General features: G+C 37.0%; 1 long non-coding RNA gene across 1 annotated transcript; it reads left to right on the top strand.

Annotated features, from left to right (window-relative positions):
- The first annotated feature begins 17 nt into the window (after nucleotides 1–17).
- On the top strand, nucleotides 18–19,244 carry LOC136871716 (uncharacterized). The gene is made up of 3 exons (XR_010859798.2): nucleotides 18–95; nucleotides 8,286–8,516; nucleotides 18,470–19,244. It is a non-coding gene; the product is annotated as an uncharacterized lncRNA (long non-coding RNA).
- The last annotated feature ends 52 nt before the right edge of the window (nucleotides 19,245–19,296 follow it).

Below are 19,296 nucleotides of genomic sequence, written 5' to 3'. Positions count from 1 at the left end.
TTATTCTCTTTGCAGACAACGCAGTCGTCGCTTGGTCGTCGCAGTCTAACTCGGCAAGTGTCTGTCCAAAACGTATTCGTAACAAGGAGAGGCAGGTAAGGCTATCAATTTAGATGAACAATATTTTAAGTCACGGATAATTGATTGAATATAATGTAACTTTAGTTGTTGAAAGTTTTAAAATATTGCTTAGTTGCAAAGCTTATCGCTGTCTGGAGGTTGAAAGCTGGAATAGGCCTTCGGTCAAATTGGTACCAATTGGAACGTGATTGAAACTTAAGGAAATATTCCCTTAGCTGTGAAGTAGGTAGTGTTATATTTACAGAAATGATATCTGGAGTTGAAAAACACTACTTGTATTTGCATTCATTGTTCGACAAGTTATATATAAAATTAACCATACCGGTACGTCATACCTTGGTCTCCCCAGTCTGTCATGTTCTTTGGAACTTCTTTTGAACATTTTACTGTATATGCATTTTCTATCAAATGATACTATAATCTATTAGTTTCCTAGTCCATATTGATAGTACAAGTATGAAGGATGAGTTCTCCGCCTAATCAATACTATATTTTACATAGTGTCAATATTATTTACATAAAAACAGTACCAGTTTCGACCCGTAAATAGGTCATCTTCAGCTGCTAGAGAACCTACTTAATAGCGACTGTACAGAATAAATACTACTAAATTAAAATTAAACAAGAATGCCATTAAATAAACATGATACCACTATTCTAAAATTAATGTTAAAAGTGAAGCTTCCACGGTGTGAAGAATTATTTAATTTATTTTCCGGGTTGAACCGTGTTGTACTTGTACGCATATCACGTACAGTTTGCCGACGTTTCGAATACATTGCAGTATTCTTTGTCAAGGCGACTGAAATACCCCTACTCGATCCGAGGTAATCAGTCTCGCAGGCAGAAATTACACTACTAGAGTGGCCTTGATCTTGGCCTTTTATATCCTAGCCTATCAGCCAGACGGCAAACTGTACGTGATATGCGTACAAGTACAACACGGTTCAACCCGGAAAATAAATTAAATACTTAATGTTAAGATATATACATATGGTACAGTTTTGGGGTTAAGGGGGTTATTTCCAAATATTACATTTACTGAGGCTGGAATCTGATGCAGTTCTTATAGTTAATCAAGAATCACTGATATTCAGATGTCAAGTTATCTGTGTTAAATGCCACTATTATGTCAGACCTTTAGCCTACAAGGAATACAAAGCCTGCCCAATAGCCACTCATAGCTGTCCGCCCTGTGGATGTTATATTTGCCGCTAGAGGCGCTGCAATTCAACCTCACATGAACACCTCGGTTGGCGGTATTTCTACACGTTGTATGCTTACTGGTGACGTTTACTACGAAAGTTGAATGTTAATATTGATAGAAATAATGAAACTCAATAATGATTTTGTTTTTGTCCGAATCCTTGGCTGAATAGTCAGCGCTGAGGCCTTCGGTTCAGAAGGTCCCGTATTCGATTACCGGCCGAATGCGTGATTATAATCACGTCTAATTAATTCTTCTGGCTCGGGGACTGGTGTTCGTGTTTGTTGATACAGTGATTACTAGACCTCTGATTTTTAGGTGCTAAAATGTTGTTTTAGCTGCCTAAAACACTCTCAAATAGGCTCTACAAAATTTTTAGGCAGCTGCAGTTTTATGTATCTTAATATGCATTATTTAAAACACCGTGTTGATTTTACTAAATTGATAATAATTCGTTATGGGGAAATATAAAACAAGTTTCACTCACCTCTTGCTGCAAACGTCGCAGAATATAATTTTACCATCCGACGTGAAACGGGTAAATTCTTGTAAACTGAGGATGAATTGGAACCTGACACTTTCGGCTTAATTCACACACTGACCAAATTGGAAAAGGGTATTGTCAAAATGCGCCAATCATATTACAATGGTGTACTGTTGCGTACCGTGTTGTAAACAAGGCTCTAGAAATAAAGTTCCTGGAACTAGTTTCCATGAATTCCCTTGCCAAGAGCCAACTAGCGAATTATGGATTAAAGCAATAAGCAGACAAGGTATGGTACAGTAAATACGCAGACCATGTGACGGCAAAAATTAGGTTACTTATTATTATTGCTCCTGTTCTGATGATGATAATTTCCTTATTCTGTTGCGTAAGTGGTACCAAGGATAAGTTATGGAACCCTAGTGACCTCTCCGTCGAGTGCTGCAATGGCATATATTGGAGGGTATTTGGCAAGAGTTGTCGAAGACCACATGCCATGTCAAGAGTGTGTTGATAAAATTAGTAGTATCCAGAGTCTATCTCCACTAACGTCATTAATAAAAATCAAAGACAGAGGTGGTCTCACGTCTCAGGTATCCAAAGCCAAGTCTTGTTTCACTGCTGATGAAACTGGGGCAAGTAAGGGACGAAATGTTATCGGTAACGCTAGGTAGTCCAAAAATAGCACGAATATTAACCGAAATACTGTTGCCACGTGTTGCTAAAAATCCTATTCTACAGTGTGGGAAAAGTGATCATCCTGAGGAACAAAGCAGAATAATACTGCAGAAGTTTCTGCACTCCTCTGTCACTAACTGCGCTAATGACACGACAGATGAGTATCGCCGAGAATACTTCTCGAGAAGAAAATATCAAGGAAAATAGTTAGTCGTCCCTTTTCACTGAAAATCTACGGTGCGTTAGTATAAATATCTAGTGCATACCTTATATCCTTTTAAATGCCAGACATAAATTGCGACAGTTTTACGTGTTATCTGAAATGAAAATCCACAGCTGAATTGAACTCCTAGGGGTAAAAGGTGAACATTTATTATTTTCTACTTCATACTGCTCAGTAACGTATATAATATACAGGAAGTATAGTGTAGAGGTGAATTTGTGCTGGTTTTAACTCCCGTTACCAATGCTACTGAGTGCTGATGTGAGGTGGTATACTAGCGCTGCAGCGGTCAAGACGCGCACTGCCAGGCGGACACTGTTTCTGAAGAGAACACTGCGAGTGAGCAGGCTTTGTATTCCTTGTAGGCTAAGGTCAGACTGAGATCTTTTGTGAAGTGCATTGTTGTGCCGAAAATATCACGGGGGGGGTGTTGTGTTCCTTAGAATAAGAGGTTCAGCAACCAGTTCACGGACACATACTATAGCTGATACTCAGTCTATATCACTGCTGAAAAATATGTTAGGGAGTGCCACTATTCTAAAAAATACTTAATATTAAGATATATGCATATGATACAGTTATGGGGTTGAAGGGTTTTACACCGGCCCCATAATTACCACATATTACAAAAGTTCCGTTTGCTGAGGTTGAAATTGGATACAATTCTTAGGGTTTATGGAGAATCATTGACATACTGGTGTCAGGCTCAGATATCCAATGTTAAATGCCAGTACCATATTCAATGGTTATTCATTTGGGCCGCAAATATGCGGGGACGTTGTGTTCATTAGAATAAGAGGTTTAATAAGCTGTTTACAGATACATAGCTCTTAATCAGTCTATATCAATGATAAAAAACAGGCTAGTTTATATTAGACTTCCTTATTGAGGTTTACGTTGCTGTGTGTGACATATTGAAATCAGTGAAAGCTAGTTGTGGGTGCTCCTCTCTTCATACTTGCGTTTCCTCGTGTAATTTTTTAAAAAATCTGAGAAAGAAGAAAAGGGAGGTAGGTATTACAATAACTGATAGAGAGTGCCTGGGGCCTGTTAAATAGGTTGTATATACGGTATGTGTGTGTGTTACTCACGTATGAGCTGGATATGTCCTTGAGCATGGTTACGAGTGTGCTGCACATTGTTGCGTGTAAGTCGTGTGGCTATCCTAGCGTTGAGAAAGAGTGGTGGTGGGGAGGGGGTGGTGTGGTTGAGGCGTGTATGGGCCCTTGTTTGCTGATTCTTTTTAAATATGTGTCTTTTAGAAAGGGTATGGCTGTGTTGAAAAGGATGTTTGTTTTATCTGTGACTTAGTTTTAAGTTGAAGTTGGGATTAGCGTATTGGTCCATGTTGATGTATAAATCTTCCATTATATTGAGCAATGGGCCTGAGGGGTTTATATTTAAAATTTCCATGTCATTCTTGATATTCGTGAATTTATGCTTGTGTTCCTCAACATGTTGCCCTATGGATGAAAAGTGATTATATTTAGTGGCGTTGATGTGTTCATTGTATCGGATAGAAAAACATCTGCCTGTGCGCCCAATGTAGCTAGGTTGCATTTTATGCGGTATACTCCTGAGTGGTTGTATTTGTGTTTTTTTCATTGACCGATTTAGTGTTGTGCAAGACAGAAGCATTGTTACGTGAGGTTCTTTAAGCTATTCTTAGATTGTGTTTTTTGAAAATATTGGTTATGGGGTAGATGTGGGTGTTGTTAAATGTAAAAAGTGCGTATCTTTCTTAGTTTTAACTGTTTCTGCTTAATTTAGATTTCGGTTGATGTTTTATTTTGTGAATGATTTTGTTTATCATGTTTCTGTTGTATCCATTATGCTCAGCTATTTCGGGAATTATGTTCAGTTCTTTTTTCAATTCTTCTTGAGAGAGAGGTATGTTGAAAGCTCTGTAAATCATGCTGTAGTAAGCCACTTTTTTATGTGCGTTTGGGTGAGTGGAATCAATTTTTGTTGTGTTGGAGGTTTGTGTAGGTTTCCTGTAGATTTTGTATGTTAAGTGGTCTTCAGTTTTAGTGACAGATAAGTCAAGGTAGTTTAAAGTGTGTTCTTTCTCAGTTTCCATAGTAAATTTTATGAAAATGAAAACCTACAATCTGTTTTCCAGTCTTTGACCGGGTCAGGGCTGTAATGAATGAACCAGATATAGGCTATTATTACAATGGGGTCGCCACTCCCAAGGTGATATTAATGACTGATAAATGCTATGAAATGATAATGGAGAGTGTTGCTGGAATGAAAGATGACAGGGAAAACCGAAGTACCCGGAGAAAAACCTGTCCCGCCTCTGCTTTGTCCAGCACAAATCTCACATGGAGTGACCAGGATTTGAACCACGGTATCCAGCGGTGAGAGGCCGATGCGCTACTGTCTGAGCCACGGAGGCTTTAGTAAATTTTATATGTGGATCTGTTTTGTTTAGCTGTTAAAGTATGTTGTTTTCGTTTGTGAACCTGCGGTCTATAACGACGAAGATGTCGTGTACTAATCTGCACCGGAATGATATATTTTAATTTTACTAATTTCTGAGTGTTCTAAGTGATCTATGTAGATCTCGGCTAGTATTCCTGAGGCTGGTGAACCCATGGGAAGGCCTTGCTGTTTGTAGATAGTGTCGTGGAATCTAAAGTAATTATTATTTAGGGCAAATTCTAGTAAGTTAATGAATTCTTCCATTTCGAGGATGCTTATATTGCTGTGTTTGTTTTGTTTTTTTAAATTTGATTCTATTAGTCTTATCGTCTTCTGTGTGGGTATGTTAGGGTACATGTTAATGTCATATGATGCTAGGATGTGGTGGTGTTCGATTTTCAGCTCTTTGGAGATGTTACAGAATTCTGATTTTCGTACTGATTTCTTGGCTAAGAATGTGTAGTGTTTCTTGAGAAATGTTTGTATGAAGCATGATAATTTATATGTCGGGCTTGATCTATAATTTATGATCGGCCTCGTGGATACATTATCTTTGTGGATCTTAGGGTAGGCTTTCGCCGTCGGCAGTTGTGGATTCATTATGGTTAGCTTCGTAGTTTCCTGCTCGTTAAGGAGAAAGTGGGTGTTTTCCAGTAATGTTTTTAGATTTCTTTGGATACTGGCAGTTGGATCTTTTGGTTTGAAAGGCGTTGTCTAGGAAACATTGTTTAGTTTTAGAGATAAGCTATAGGCCTAAGATATCTTAATATTAAGTATTTTTTTTAGAACAGTGGCGCTCGCTAACATATTTTTCAGCAGTGATATAGACAGAGTATGAGCTGTGTGTCCGTGAACTGGTTGCTGAACCTCTTATTCTAAGGAACACGACAACCCCGTAATATTTTCGGCATAACAATGCACTTCAAAGATCTCATAAACCGTTGGACATAATAGTGGCATTTAACACAGATAACTTGACATCTGAATATCAGTGATTCTTGATTAACTCTAAGAACTGTATCCAATTCCAGCCTCAGTAAATGTAATATTTGAAAATAACCCCCTTAACCCCGAAACTGTACCATATGTTTATATCTTAACATTAAGTAATTTTAGAATAGTGGTATCATGTTTATTTAATGGCATTCTTGCTTAATTTTAATTTTAGTAGTATTTATTCTGTACAGTCGCTATTAAGTAGGTTCTCTAGCAGCTGAAGATGACCTATTTACGGGTCAAAACCGGTACTGTTTTTATGTAAATAATGTTGACACTATGTAAAATAAAGTATTGATTAGGTGGAGAACTCATCCTTCATACTTGTACTATGAAATGATTTCGGAAGTTTTCTCATCTCTTTAAACATGATCTTATTGTAGTCGGTTCTTCATACATTTCCGGTAATATTCCTTTAATTGTACGGTTTCAGTATTTTCCTTCATAAACCAAGGTGGATATATTTTCCCGGTATTTATTTTAATTTTTGGGACAGTTTTTTCCAATATGTCGAAACCATAGAAGTACTTAAATTCTTGATTAGGGTCTTTAATGTTTTTTATTTTTATTCCAGTTTTCTCTTTCTAGTATTTTGTAAAGAGTATGAAAGTCTGCTTTTGAGAAATTGTTCATAATTCTTTCAGGGTTGAGTTCTAAAATCTATAAAGAGGGAAGGATAATGGAAAATCTTCACTAACCAATGGAAAATCATTTTTAGAAATGTTAAGTTGGTCATATTTGTCAGTATTAAGTCGGGTGTCCTTACGTTATGGTTCTTAACACAGTTCATTGATTTAAGGTCATGATAGGAGAGAAAGTTTGCTAGAGCCCGATAATAGAGACCTCCCTGCATTAGGTCATATTGATTATCACTTATGGATGGTAGATTAAAATATCCAGTTCTTATTATCTTGTTAAATTGAATATCTGGACATTCATCAAATAGTTTGTAAAAGACAAGTATGTTTCCAGTTTAGAATTAGGCGGAAAATAAACTATACTGATATAGAAGGTACAATTTTATGACAATATATTCTATATTCTCTCTTCTGAATTAAATTCTATTAACGGTTACATAATCCTTCACGGCAATTAAAACTTCACCTGCTCCAGTTCCTTGCATTGAGGATAACTTGGCCTTCAGAACAGAGATCAACTTAACTTTAATTGGTCTTCCCTTAATTCCCCCCAGTCTATGAATTTCATCAATGTCCTCTTCTTTACAATTTACCTTATATGATTATTTATAATATCCAGCACTTTACTTGTTAAATCTTTCGAATCCTCCTTTTCATTCTCCCCTATGCTGTATATGAAAGGAAAAAAAGGAAATTTTTAAGCTTTCTGGTTAATCATTTTCTGTTGCCACTTGATTTGCTCCCATTCCCCTTCCATTTTTGCCTTCAGTATTTCTATTTCCCTGGAGTTCTTCACCTTTTCTGCCACAATTCTTATCTCTTCTTTTACATAGTCTTCAATTTCTCCCATTTCATTTCTCAGGTCACGGATTAGCTCCCTTATTTGTTCAGTCTGACAGGCCTCTATTTCCTTAATCTTTTCAATGTCTTCCCAACTTGTTGCTCTCACTGGTCCAGGATTCATGTCTATACCTCCTGTTACTAGAATTGCCATTACTGCTGCCACCATCATAGTTGCCTTTAGCCCAGATTGTCAGAGGTGCGTGCGCGCGCGCGCACACACACACACACACATTCACTCGCTCGTGCCATCGACCTATACAATACAACGTCTCGCTTCGCTAGTTTGATTAAAACTGTGAGGTAAGAAACATGGAAAAATTCAGAATTCTCTTGCGAGATAGTTATCTGGCACTGAATAGAACCTAGCTCAATTAGCAGATACATTAAATAAACAGAAAATGGAGTTCTAGATATGACCCGTTGAATTTTTGGTTAAGACTAGTCCAGATCTAGAATTTGCTGTTTTGTGGGTTTGTGCCAGAGTTTCCATTTTCGTAGAATGAAATGCAAACTGCACTGTTCAGATAGTATACTGGTGTCAGGATTATCGTTTCATAGCCTTTCTTTGGAACAACTTTTTCCCATACTTTGTTAGAAGATAGATATTTTCTTTTGGGAGAGTGTTTCTTGTTGCTGCATGCTGTGTATTCTTGAGTCAGTTTTATAGTTTTAACTAGTTGTCTAAATTCTGTTTCTTGTATATTCCAGGTATACTGGACATTGAAAACAATGCCTTGAAGGTGGAATGGTCAGCTCTGTCCATGTCCGGTAGATCAAGCAGCTCGGAGAAGAACGGAAGAGGCCCTGTTGTCAACATACTTTCCATACGTACAGCAAATTAGACGAGCACAATCACCATAGTCTCAAGTTTTCTGTGCTGTTTACGTGTTACCTGCAACAAATTATGGAATGGGAAATAATTTCTCTGTACAGAAACAGGTCTGTGTAACTCCCTTTTGATTTATAATGGTTTAATAACTTTTGGAAGTAGCTCTTTACTTTTTTTTACAAGTTGTTTTACGTCTCAACGGCACAAATAGGTCTTATGGCGACGATGGGACAAGAAAGGGCTAGGAGTGGGAAGGAAGGCTTAATTAAGGTACAGCCCCAGCATTTTCCTGGTGTGAAAATGGGAAACCACAGAAAACCATCTTCAGAGCTGCCGACAGTGGGGTTTGAACCCACTATCTCCCGAATACTGGATACTGGCCACCCTTAAGCAACTGCAGCTGTCGAGCTCGGTGCTCTTTACTTTTAATACCTTGGGTAGAAGAAATCTGTTTTTTCTTGTTTCATTGACGGAATAGGGGGTGGGGTGTGTAATTACCTGTTTACTGGAAATTAAATTCACCCATGGGTGTATATTCTTTCCATTAAGAAATAAGCTTTGCATTTGAAATGCAAATCTGTTCCTTGAAAGCTGGGGAAATGCATACCTTAGTAGAGGCCACTTATATCAAAGTGTGTAGCTTGCATTTACTTTAACCCTAGAAGTGCACTTAAAACATTGATATTCTAGTGATATAGCATTGCAGGGATTCACTTAATCAGTTATATCATCAGTGTTTCACTGATGCTTTCATATAAGGCAAGATTGTTTTTCATAACTCATTCATCACTAACTGGAAATTACTCATTCAAGCACAGGGCAGATAGGAATTCAGCTGTTCTTCCAAACTTCCCCCTGCATTTTCAGTTGCTGTGAAATATTTCAAAAACACATAGGGATGGCAGAGTTAAAAAACCAAAATTTTCTGTTGGAGCAGTTTTTATTTCCGTAGTAAATGAATCGTGGGGATAAACTTGGTATTGAGTTTTCCATGAATAAATTAAGAATTTTTTTAGAATATACTGCCAAGTGATGAACTATACATTTCTCTGTATTACCAAGCCCAACAGTGGGCATTTCTAATTGTTTTTATGACTTTCCCAATTTGATACTGTGGGCTCGAATCCTCAATTTTAACCTTTCATTACTGTGAACTTCAGCATTTCTGGAGACCTTTGAGGCATGACAGGAAAAAGAAACTCAGATGACGACACAGGAGTTGTGCCTGGTGGCAGACGGAAGTGTGAGCAGCACAGAATTTATTATCTTGTGCTTTTCTTCCTGTATTTATACTGAGTGGATTATATATTTTTGAAACCTAAAAGAAATTTTACATGTTTTTATATGGTAATTTTTAAAACTGAAAGAGTTTTTCTTTAGTGGTTAATATGATAATCTGTATAATAAAGTAGTTTTTCAAAATGTAAAATCTTATCCAGGATTGGACAAGCAAAAAATATGTTCAATACCATGAGGACCTTATTCACCAGCCAAGAACTCAACCTCCAGCTCAGAGTTCGAATGCTACCTTGTCTCTTTCCTATCCTTCTGTATGGTTTCGAAGGGTGGACTCTTAGCCCTTTATTGAAGCGGATTGAATTTTTTGAAATGTACTTATGCAGAAGAATACTCTGAATATCTTGGGTAGAATAGAAGACAAATAAAGTAGTCCTCAAAATCTTGAACGAGAAGAAAGACCTTCTCATAACCATCAAGGAGCGTAAGCTCAGATACCTCGGGCACATGATGAGAGGTGAATGATACAAACTTCTCAGACTTATTATTCAAGGGGAGATTGATGGGGAAAAGATCTGTGGGAAGATGGAGAAGTCACTAAATTGAATTAACCACCATAATCTAGTTGCACTTCATGTATGATAATCATTTAAGAAATTTAAATTCACGTACCTAGTCAGAAGAAAAATAATTCTTAATTTTCCAGCTCCTCCACAGCAGACAATGAAGGTTGCATGTATTTCCTGATATAGGCCTATACCAATTTTACACATAACTTTTCTGAAAGTTCGTACCAATAACACGTTTTTCCTTAGATTTATTGTTATTAATATTATTATTTACAATTTGCTTTACCTCGCACAGACACAAATAGGTCTTATGGTGACGATGGGATAGGAAAGGGCTGAGAGTGGGAAGGAAGTAGCTGTAGCCTTAATTAAGGTAGGTTAGAGCCCCACGATATGTCTGGTGTGAAAATGGAAAACAGAAAACCATCTTCAGAGCTGCTGCCAGTAGGGTTCGAACCCACTATTTCCCGAAAGCAAGCTAACAGCAGTGCGCCCCTAACAGCACGGCATAAACTCCCTCGGTCCAATTCCTTAGCTTTGTACATACGATGGCTCCCCCATTATCACATTAAATTCATTAACACTTCTAATAAGAATTAAGAATACTGCCACTACAATTTCAAACAATACAGGACAACTATGGTATATTATAATATAACACTAATTGTCTCAAAACCCGGCTGTTGCCATACGTGGCCACAAGGTTAAAAATTGCACATCTCTATTCCCTCACGGGAAGTATGTGAGCGAGATGATTGGTCCCTGATAAGCCTTTTGAAAGTAGCATGAATTAATGCTTCACATGTGTGAATCAGTCATGCACTTTGATGCCATTACTTAGCAAATGCATAGATTAATATATTGCATCACGTGCCCACGCGACTATGCGAAGTGCAATGCTATTTATCTTCATCAAGTAATAAATCAAAATTTGCCAGAATTGTCACCTAAAATCTCTAGAAAAGTCACTAGTTGCTATCTTTGAAATTCTGTCAATAAATTAATAAAAAAGACTCCATATTTAGCGACTAGCCTCTACAATAGATTAGACTGATGCGAACGAACACGAACATATCACCCGAGAACGAGATATTGACAATCTATATATGCATCGCGATAAATAATCAGGAGGCGGGAAAAACTGTCAAATCAGGAGTCTCCTGCCTAAATCAGGAAAGTTGGCAGGTATGAACATCTAAAAAAAAATCTGACAATTTGGAGAATGGGTACAAACATCAAGCTTAATTATGCTTAACCCCTTGACAGGGAACATTTGAGTGCTGCTTTATCCAGCAGATGGAGGTGATTCATATGTGAGCACTAAGATAATGCAGTAATCTCTTTAAAAAGAGTTACTGTTACAACAGTTTAACTCAGATTATTTTCAAATGTTTACAATATAGACTCAAAAGAATGTAGTTTACATTCATTAACTTTATATTTATCTTATAGTGTAGTAATAAAGAAACCTTCCACATTTTGTACGGAATGAGAGTGATATTTTTCTATTTGTCTGGGTTGATTCACAATGCAGTGAAAATTAGGGTGATCACTGCCTTGGAAACTTTGAGCAGAACTGGGAACAATAGTTCAAAGATTCATTTAACACAAATCTCAGGTTAATATGACAGTTTTAGCATGTTTTTTTGTCCATTACTTGGCTTTGCGAACCATGTCCTGCCATTCCTTATGTTATGCATTCACTCTCGCTTTCTTCAGCTCGGTCTGGTGTAGTGCTGTTATTGTCAGATTTTATTTAAACTTATTTACTTCTGTTTCATTCAAACTGCACCATGCCATCCTTCTGCGCCATGCAATGTTTTATTTCAAAGTGACAGCAAATTAAGTAAATACAATTTGCAAGAGTTTTTAAGGTGTTGAAAGAATTGTAGGAATCCTCACCAGATGTCAACATTCATATCAGTGAAGAGATGGCAATTTATAATATAAATCTACATAAGGAAACATCCTGTACTGAAACATAATACAGTATCTGCTAGAATGCAGCAGAAATTTAAACCTACATGCTCTCAACCAGAAAGAGGTCAAACTATTTCAAACACTTTAGAAAATAAAAGAAACACTGATTTGAACTGATTCATACATATAAGGAAGGCAGAGATCTTCACCTTCAAAAATATACCATTTCCATCTTGACGACTTTAAAACTTCACAAGCTGGAACAAAATTAAGTTAGATCTTCAGGGTCTATATCACCCATGGAGGTTGGCAGCATGTGAAGAAAAGGTCTATATGATTTTTGGAGGTTAGGGTCAAAGGGTTAATGTACTGTAGTAATAGACTTGTGGTAATAAGGAAAATTGTGCACATATCAAAAAAGAATTCAGATGACGGTAAATTATTACTCTCTTCCCAGTTTTAGGTGATCTGGAATTAGGGATGGGAGTAATTTATTCTAGTAAGTCTTTTGTTTTCATGCTTAGATCTTCATGCTGGATCTTGGATGGTTGATTGCAATCAATATTTCTGTGACTTGGTTCTAAAAGGGCCAATGTTAAAAATCTTAGTTTTAAGTTATAAGCTTTTGAATATTTTGTCATATCACTGTAAATCATGAAAACGCTGCTTAGTCTTGATATCAGGGAGAAAACTGTTTATTCACATTTCTTAATATCAGACAAATAATTTGCATACACTAGACCTGATTGATGAACGACGAAAATACAAGAATGCTAGAAATGAAGAGGGCAGAGAAGAATACAGGCGATTAAAGAATCAAGTGAATAGAAAGTGCAAGGTAGCTAAGGAAGAACGGCTGAAGAAGTGCAAGGATGTCGATGGCTGTATGGTCCTGGGAATGGTAGATGCTGCATACAGGAAAATCAAGGAAACCTTTGGAGAAAGGAAATCTAGGTGCATGAATATTAAGAGCTCAGATGGAAAGCCACTTCTAGGGAAAGAAGACAAAGCAGAAAGATGGCAGGAGCATATCCAACAGTTGTATCAAGGTAACTATGTAGATAATTTGGTTCTGGAACATGAAGAGGCTGTTGATGCTGATGAAATGGGAGACCCAATTTTGAGGTCAGAGTTTGACAGAGCTGTGAGTGACCTAAATAGGAACAAGGCACCTGGAATTGATGATATTCCCTCTGAATTACTGACTGCCTTAGGAGAAACCAGCATGACAAGGTTATTTCATTTAGTGTGGAGGATGTATGAGACAGGAGAAGTCCCATCCGATTTTCGGCAGAATGTTGTTATACCTATTCCCAAGAAAGCCGGGGCTGACAGGTGTGAAAACTACCACACCATTAGTTTAGTATCTCATGCTGCAAAATTTTAACATGTATTATTTACAGAAGAATGGAAAAACAAATTGAAGCTGAGTTGGGAGAAGATCAATTTGGTTTCAGAAGAAATGTAGAAACATGTGAAGCAATCCTGACTTCACGTCTGATCTTAGAGGATCGAATCAAGAAGGACAAGCCCACGTACATGGCATTCGTAGATCTAGAAAAGGCATTCGATAATGTTGATTGGACCAAGCTATTTGATTCTGAAGATGATAGGGATCAGATACCGAGAACGAAGAATTATCTACAATCTGTATAAAAATCAGTCTGCAGTGATAAGAATCGAGGGCTTTGAAAAAGAAGCAGCAATCCAGAAAGGAGTGAGGCAAGGCTGCAGTTTGTCCCCTCTCCTTTTCAATGTTTACATAGAACAGGCAGTAAAGGAAATCAGAGAAATTTGGAAAGGGAATCACAGTCCAAGGAGAGGAAATCAAAACCTTGAGATTTGCCGATGATATTGTTATTTTATCTGAGACTGCAGAAGATCTCGAAGTTGCTGAATGGTATGGATGAAGTCTTGGTAAGGAGTACAAGATGAAAATAAATAAGTCCAAAACAAATGTAATGGAGTGCAGTCGAACGAAGGCAGGTGATGTAGGAAATATTAGATTAGGAAACAGTCTTAAAGGAAGTAGATGAATATTGTTACTTGGGTAGTAAAATAACTAACGATGGCAGAAGTAAGGAGAACATAAAATGCAGACTAGCACAAGCAAGGAAGAGCTTTCTTAACCCTTTCGCACTCAGCGCGCCGATCTGTCGGCGCGAGAGGTTATGGCGAAAACACTCATGGCGCCGATATATCGGCTCTGCCCTATTTAGGCATTTTCGTCATTTCCGTGGCTGTTAAATCGTAACAGTTGATCGTGACGGTACCTTAAAACGTTGAATTTGCGTTTTACTCTACAGATGTATCCACCTGCCCTACAAAATATTTTTATTTTCGACAAATGAAATCTGTTGACCGTGAATGTTTATGTTGTGGTTATTTGAAATTGTTAATTGCGTGGATCTGTTTTGGTTGGCTTATGAATACAACAATTTGATCTTGATATGAGTTTAGTTAAGAGTATATTTCGTGTCTTTGGTATATCGTGTGTTCGCTGTACTTCGCAAACTATAATTTTACTCCATTCCATAACTCCGTTGTTGCACGTGCTTGCGTCATCTTTTTATCGTAATGGCTAGGCCATATTCAAGGCCGAATGAGGCCGATATCCTTGAATTTTCAGATGATTTAGACAGTAATAATGACCTTTTGCTGAAAGTGACTCGCATTATGTGGAAAATGACACAGTCACAGCTGCTCACCGTGCATCGGACCACGAGGACCTGACATCGATGACCGTTACATGTACAGTGAATAACTATGTGCCATGCTTCATGAACGAATTGCAGCACACACATCATATTGATATCAAATTAATCAGAAATAGATGTTCTTTCTTTCACGTCTAAGAGTAAAGAAGGAATACGCAATAATGTCTGATTTTTCAGCCATTGAAAATCAAAAATTATTTTTTTAAATTTATTTTCAAAATTTAATAATTTTTTCTGGCTTTACCAATAACAATATGTTTTAGGCATGTTCATTTCTGAAATGCTCATAGTTTCCTGTATTAGTGTGATTTATTTTAATGTGTGTTAAACTCTTTACGTGTTGATTTTTTTGTAAGTCGGTTTGGAAAATGACAGAAATTAGTCTGAGTGTCTTTGAGCAAACTCCTGTATATAGGCTGAGTGCCAAAGGGTTAAGAAAAGAAATTTGATATCGGAATTAGAAAGATGTTTTTGAAGACTTTCGTGTGGAGCGTGGCACTGTATGGAAGTGAAACATGGACGATAACTAGCTCAGAAAGAAAGAGAATAGAAGGTTTTGAAATGTGGTGTTACAGAAGAATGCTGAAGGTGATCGAATCACGAATGAAGAGATACTGAATCGAATTGGTGAGAGGAGATAGATTTGGCTAAATTTGACGAGAAGAAGAGCTAGAATGATAGGACACATCTTAAGACACCCAGGACTTGTTCAGTTGGTTTTTGAAGGAAGTGTAGGTGGTAAGAACGGTAGGGGTAGACCAAGGTATGAATATGACAAGCAGATTAGAGCAGATGTAGGATGCAATAGTTACGTAGAAATGAAAAGGTTAGCACAGGATAGGGTGGCATGGAGGGCTGCATCAAACCAGTCTATGGACTGATGACTCAAACAACAACAACATGGTTGATATTGTGAATGGTGAAATAAAAATACATACCACTCCTTTCATCACCATTCTCATCCTCCCCTTTGTAAAATATCAGTTCATCTCTTTCCTCTGACTGTGGATTGGCTCTCATATGATTAATGAACTTCATGTAGAATGGTTGACTACTTATGTTGATGTATGGCAGAGGATGCCTTAAGTAGTTTAGTAGGTTCTAGTTTTGGCATCAACAAATATCTAGTTTTCTTTCTGTTCAGATCTATCACCTCCAATGATTCTTCTGAGCAATAAATGCATTTGTAGGAGAAAATTTCTGGTATATCTAAGTGATACTTCATCCATTTTATCTTTTTCCGAACAACAGGATTCTGTTCTGTGTTCATTTTTTGTGTACATAATGACTTCTCATAAAATCTTTAAAGCTGTAAAAGTACTTCTGTTCCTGCTCTATTACAGTTATGGGTGGCTTTCAGGGGACCGTGTTTAATAATTTGGCCCAGTCTCCTGGCAGTTCTACTTCAACATTTGTTGTTTTCTTTGTCTCCTCAATTGCTACTTGAATTGAATCAGCTTCCAACTGAGTATGTCCAACTTCAAGAAACTTTGGTTGATTTCCAAATGTCTTCCATGAATCATGAATTCTTCCATTACTCTCAGAAACATGACGGTAATAAGTATTTCTGTTTTGTCTGGTATATGAATCTCTATACAGGTGTACCTCAAAAATTTCTTAAGTCACAGATGGTCAAGCTGAAGTTCCAAAGTTGTCTTTTGTAAAACGCCACACCACAAGGTAGAAAAGGAGTGGGTAGACTTTTCTGCAAATCAAAGGTCAGGGTTACAATATTGGAATTCTGCTCAGCTTTCTTTTGATCACTTTCTTCCTGATCGTAAGCATCCTGGGCTAAATCCAAATGTTGCTGTTGTTCCACTTCAACCTTACATTAGTGTTATCATTGTACTCCTACCTTCAGAACGTAATGACTGAAGTCGTGATTTATCTGGTAGATCTACATTTTGTTGTCCAGACTCCTCGCATACTAAATTTGTGACATCTGACTGATCATCTTTTCGTAAATTGTTTGAAGTTTGCTCTAAAGATAAAACCAAATATTAACAAATAAGAAACTGAACTACAAATACATAATCAAAATGAACCTAATTACTGTATCGTACGTGAAAGACAAGAGATTTGTGGTTATTGTAAACAACATATTTATCACTGATGTCAAAGCCTCCCGTCTGACACAGATACCATTATCTGGCCTCTGTGAAACATCATGTTTGTGTCTAACAAGAGTATCTAGATTCCTCATTCATAGTACACCAAATGGTTAGGAGAATTGTAAAGGAACAACTCTTATTATTGAGCATTCCTGCCAGATTTAAGTCCAATGTCACAGCAGTGTTTCAATTCTTGAAACTGTCAGCTAAAAAAGGCCAATGGCAACATGGCCCTTCTAAAAAGAAATGTAAAATAAGAAACAGGACCAATGTCAAGATTGACCCCTTTATTTTTTGCTAATGTGAAACTTACTTAAACACTTTGGGGCTTACATCTTAAAGCCCCAGTATCCTCTCATCATATGTGGCCCAAACATTGGCCGTTTTAACATTATGGAGAGCGTGTGAAACTGTATGATATACACCAATAAAACCTGTTTTGATAAATGGCTGAATGGGCAGGAAATAACAGCCTGAAAATAAACTGGAAAAAAACTCAACAGATGGTCTTTCGGAAAGGCGGACGAAACGCAGCAAACGACAACATAGAATACGAAGACGGCAAAGTGGAAATAGTAAACTCATTCAAATACCTGGGAATAACCTTACAGACTACTGGGACGTTCAGACTACACATAAAAGACAAAGCAGTTGCAGCCATGAAAGCCATGTACGATATCAACAATCTACAGCAGTTATCCTTAAAAACAGCTATGCGCCTATTTGACACAACGATCCTACCAATACTCACCTATGGAATCCACTTGATATGGGAAAGACTAACAAAGAGAGACCTGGCCACCATAGAAGGAGTTAAGGCAAAATTCCTAAAGACCATAATGGGCATTTCAAAATACACGCGTTCCCGCCTAACATACGAACTAACACGGGAACCCTTTCTTATTGAAGAACTGAGGATAAAACTACCACTGCCATCCACAATGAATGTAGAAGCACACCTAGCGGAGAGGCGGAAGAAGAGAGAAGAAATTCCGCTAGAGTTCTACAGCACAGATGCCATGTTGGATCGAAATTGGACGAACGCCAACCAGAAGCTAAGACATGTGATAATAAAACTAGCAGTACACGGGTACCACCATAAAATATGTAAAAATATGTCTTATCACGACCCAAATGATAAATGTGAATGTTCTCTGTGTGATCAGTTCTGTGACATGTATCACATCACAAAAACAACAACAAATCTCTATGCGACTATAGCAAAGACTAAAACGGTCAATGATCTTTGTAATACACATTTGTGCGCTTTTCTAATAATAATAATAATAAATTTTGACATTGGCCCTTTTAGAACCAAGCCACAGATTTATAAATGAAAATTCTGTTGATGGATCCCATGACATGTCACTATTGTTTAAATGAACTGATAGTTTTGTTCCTAATTGATGTGACTGTTTGGATGTCTACTGAATTATTATATACCAAGTAATATTATAAATTTTACAATTTAAGGGATTAATTTTCAAATAACTTTTCTTATTGTTTGCAGTTGCTGAGAGCTGTATTTTCCTGTACTGTTTCGAGCAGATGGAGATTTGCTATGGCAGTTAGAAAATTGTTCAGCAACCAAGACAAGAAAATAGTGTCTTAATTTTGTGTTCATGAAAATAAGTACAGTTTCTCCACAAAAGTTTATGGACACTGATTTGTATGATGTGATCTTTTTGTTATTACCAGGTCATATAACAATGCTTTTAACTGTTAGTATTGGGAAGAAGTATATATTTTTTGGCCCAAAGTAGACTTTTCTAACATGGACTATTGTTATTACTTGCAGTAAATTTTATAGTTTAAAATTGACCTTTTGACAATTAAATGCAAAATAATGGTAACTGTGGTGCAGATTTTATTGCTGGATTGTAAACTGGTAAGGAAACATGTTATATTAGGCTATAATAGGAAATTAATGATCCATTACATATTTGATATGTTATACTAAGTTCAGAATATAGAGCCATTGTGAAATTTGAGAAGTGATCCACTTAAACTGGGTTATTCATCTAAGTTGCCCACCTCAAGTAACTCCTGAACTGTGTAAAGTATTAACATTTTAACTTTCAGTAATGGTACAAAGGGTGCACAAGACTTACCATACTTTTTCACAGTATATCATGATATAATGGTACTTTTAAGAAATAGTATTAAACCTACAAACATTATAAATTAAATTGATTATTTTGAAAATTGGACAAGTACTTGTTGAACATTTTAATGTATTCAAGTGCACTTAATTTGCTAGCTGGGGATTGGCTGTTTGATTTCTGTTAAGTTGCTGCACCTTCTGATAAGGAGGTATTCTCTATTGTGCTCATAAAT

Source organism: Anabrus simplex, chromosome 4, assembly GCF_040414725.1.
Source record: "Anabrus simplex isolate iqAnaSimp1 chromosome 4, ASM4041472v1, whole genome shotgun sequence".
NCBI classification, from domain to species: Eukaryota; Metazoa; Arthropoda; class Insecta; order Orthoptera; family Tettigoniidae; genus Anabrus; species Anabrus simplex.
Note: the sequence above shows the minus strand (reverse complement) of the source record. Positions and strands in the feature narration are given on the sequence as shown.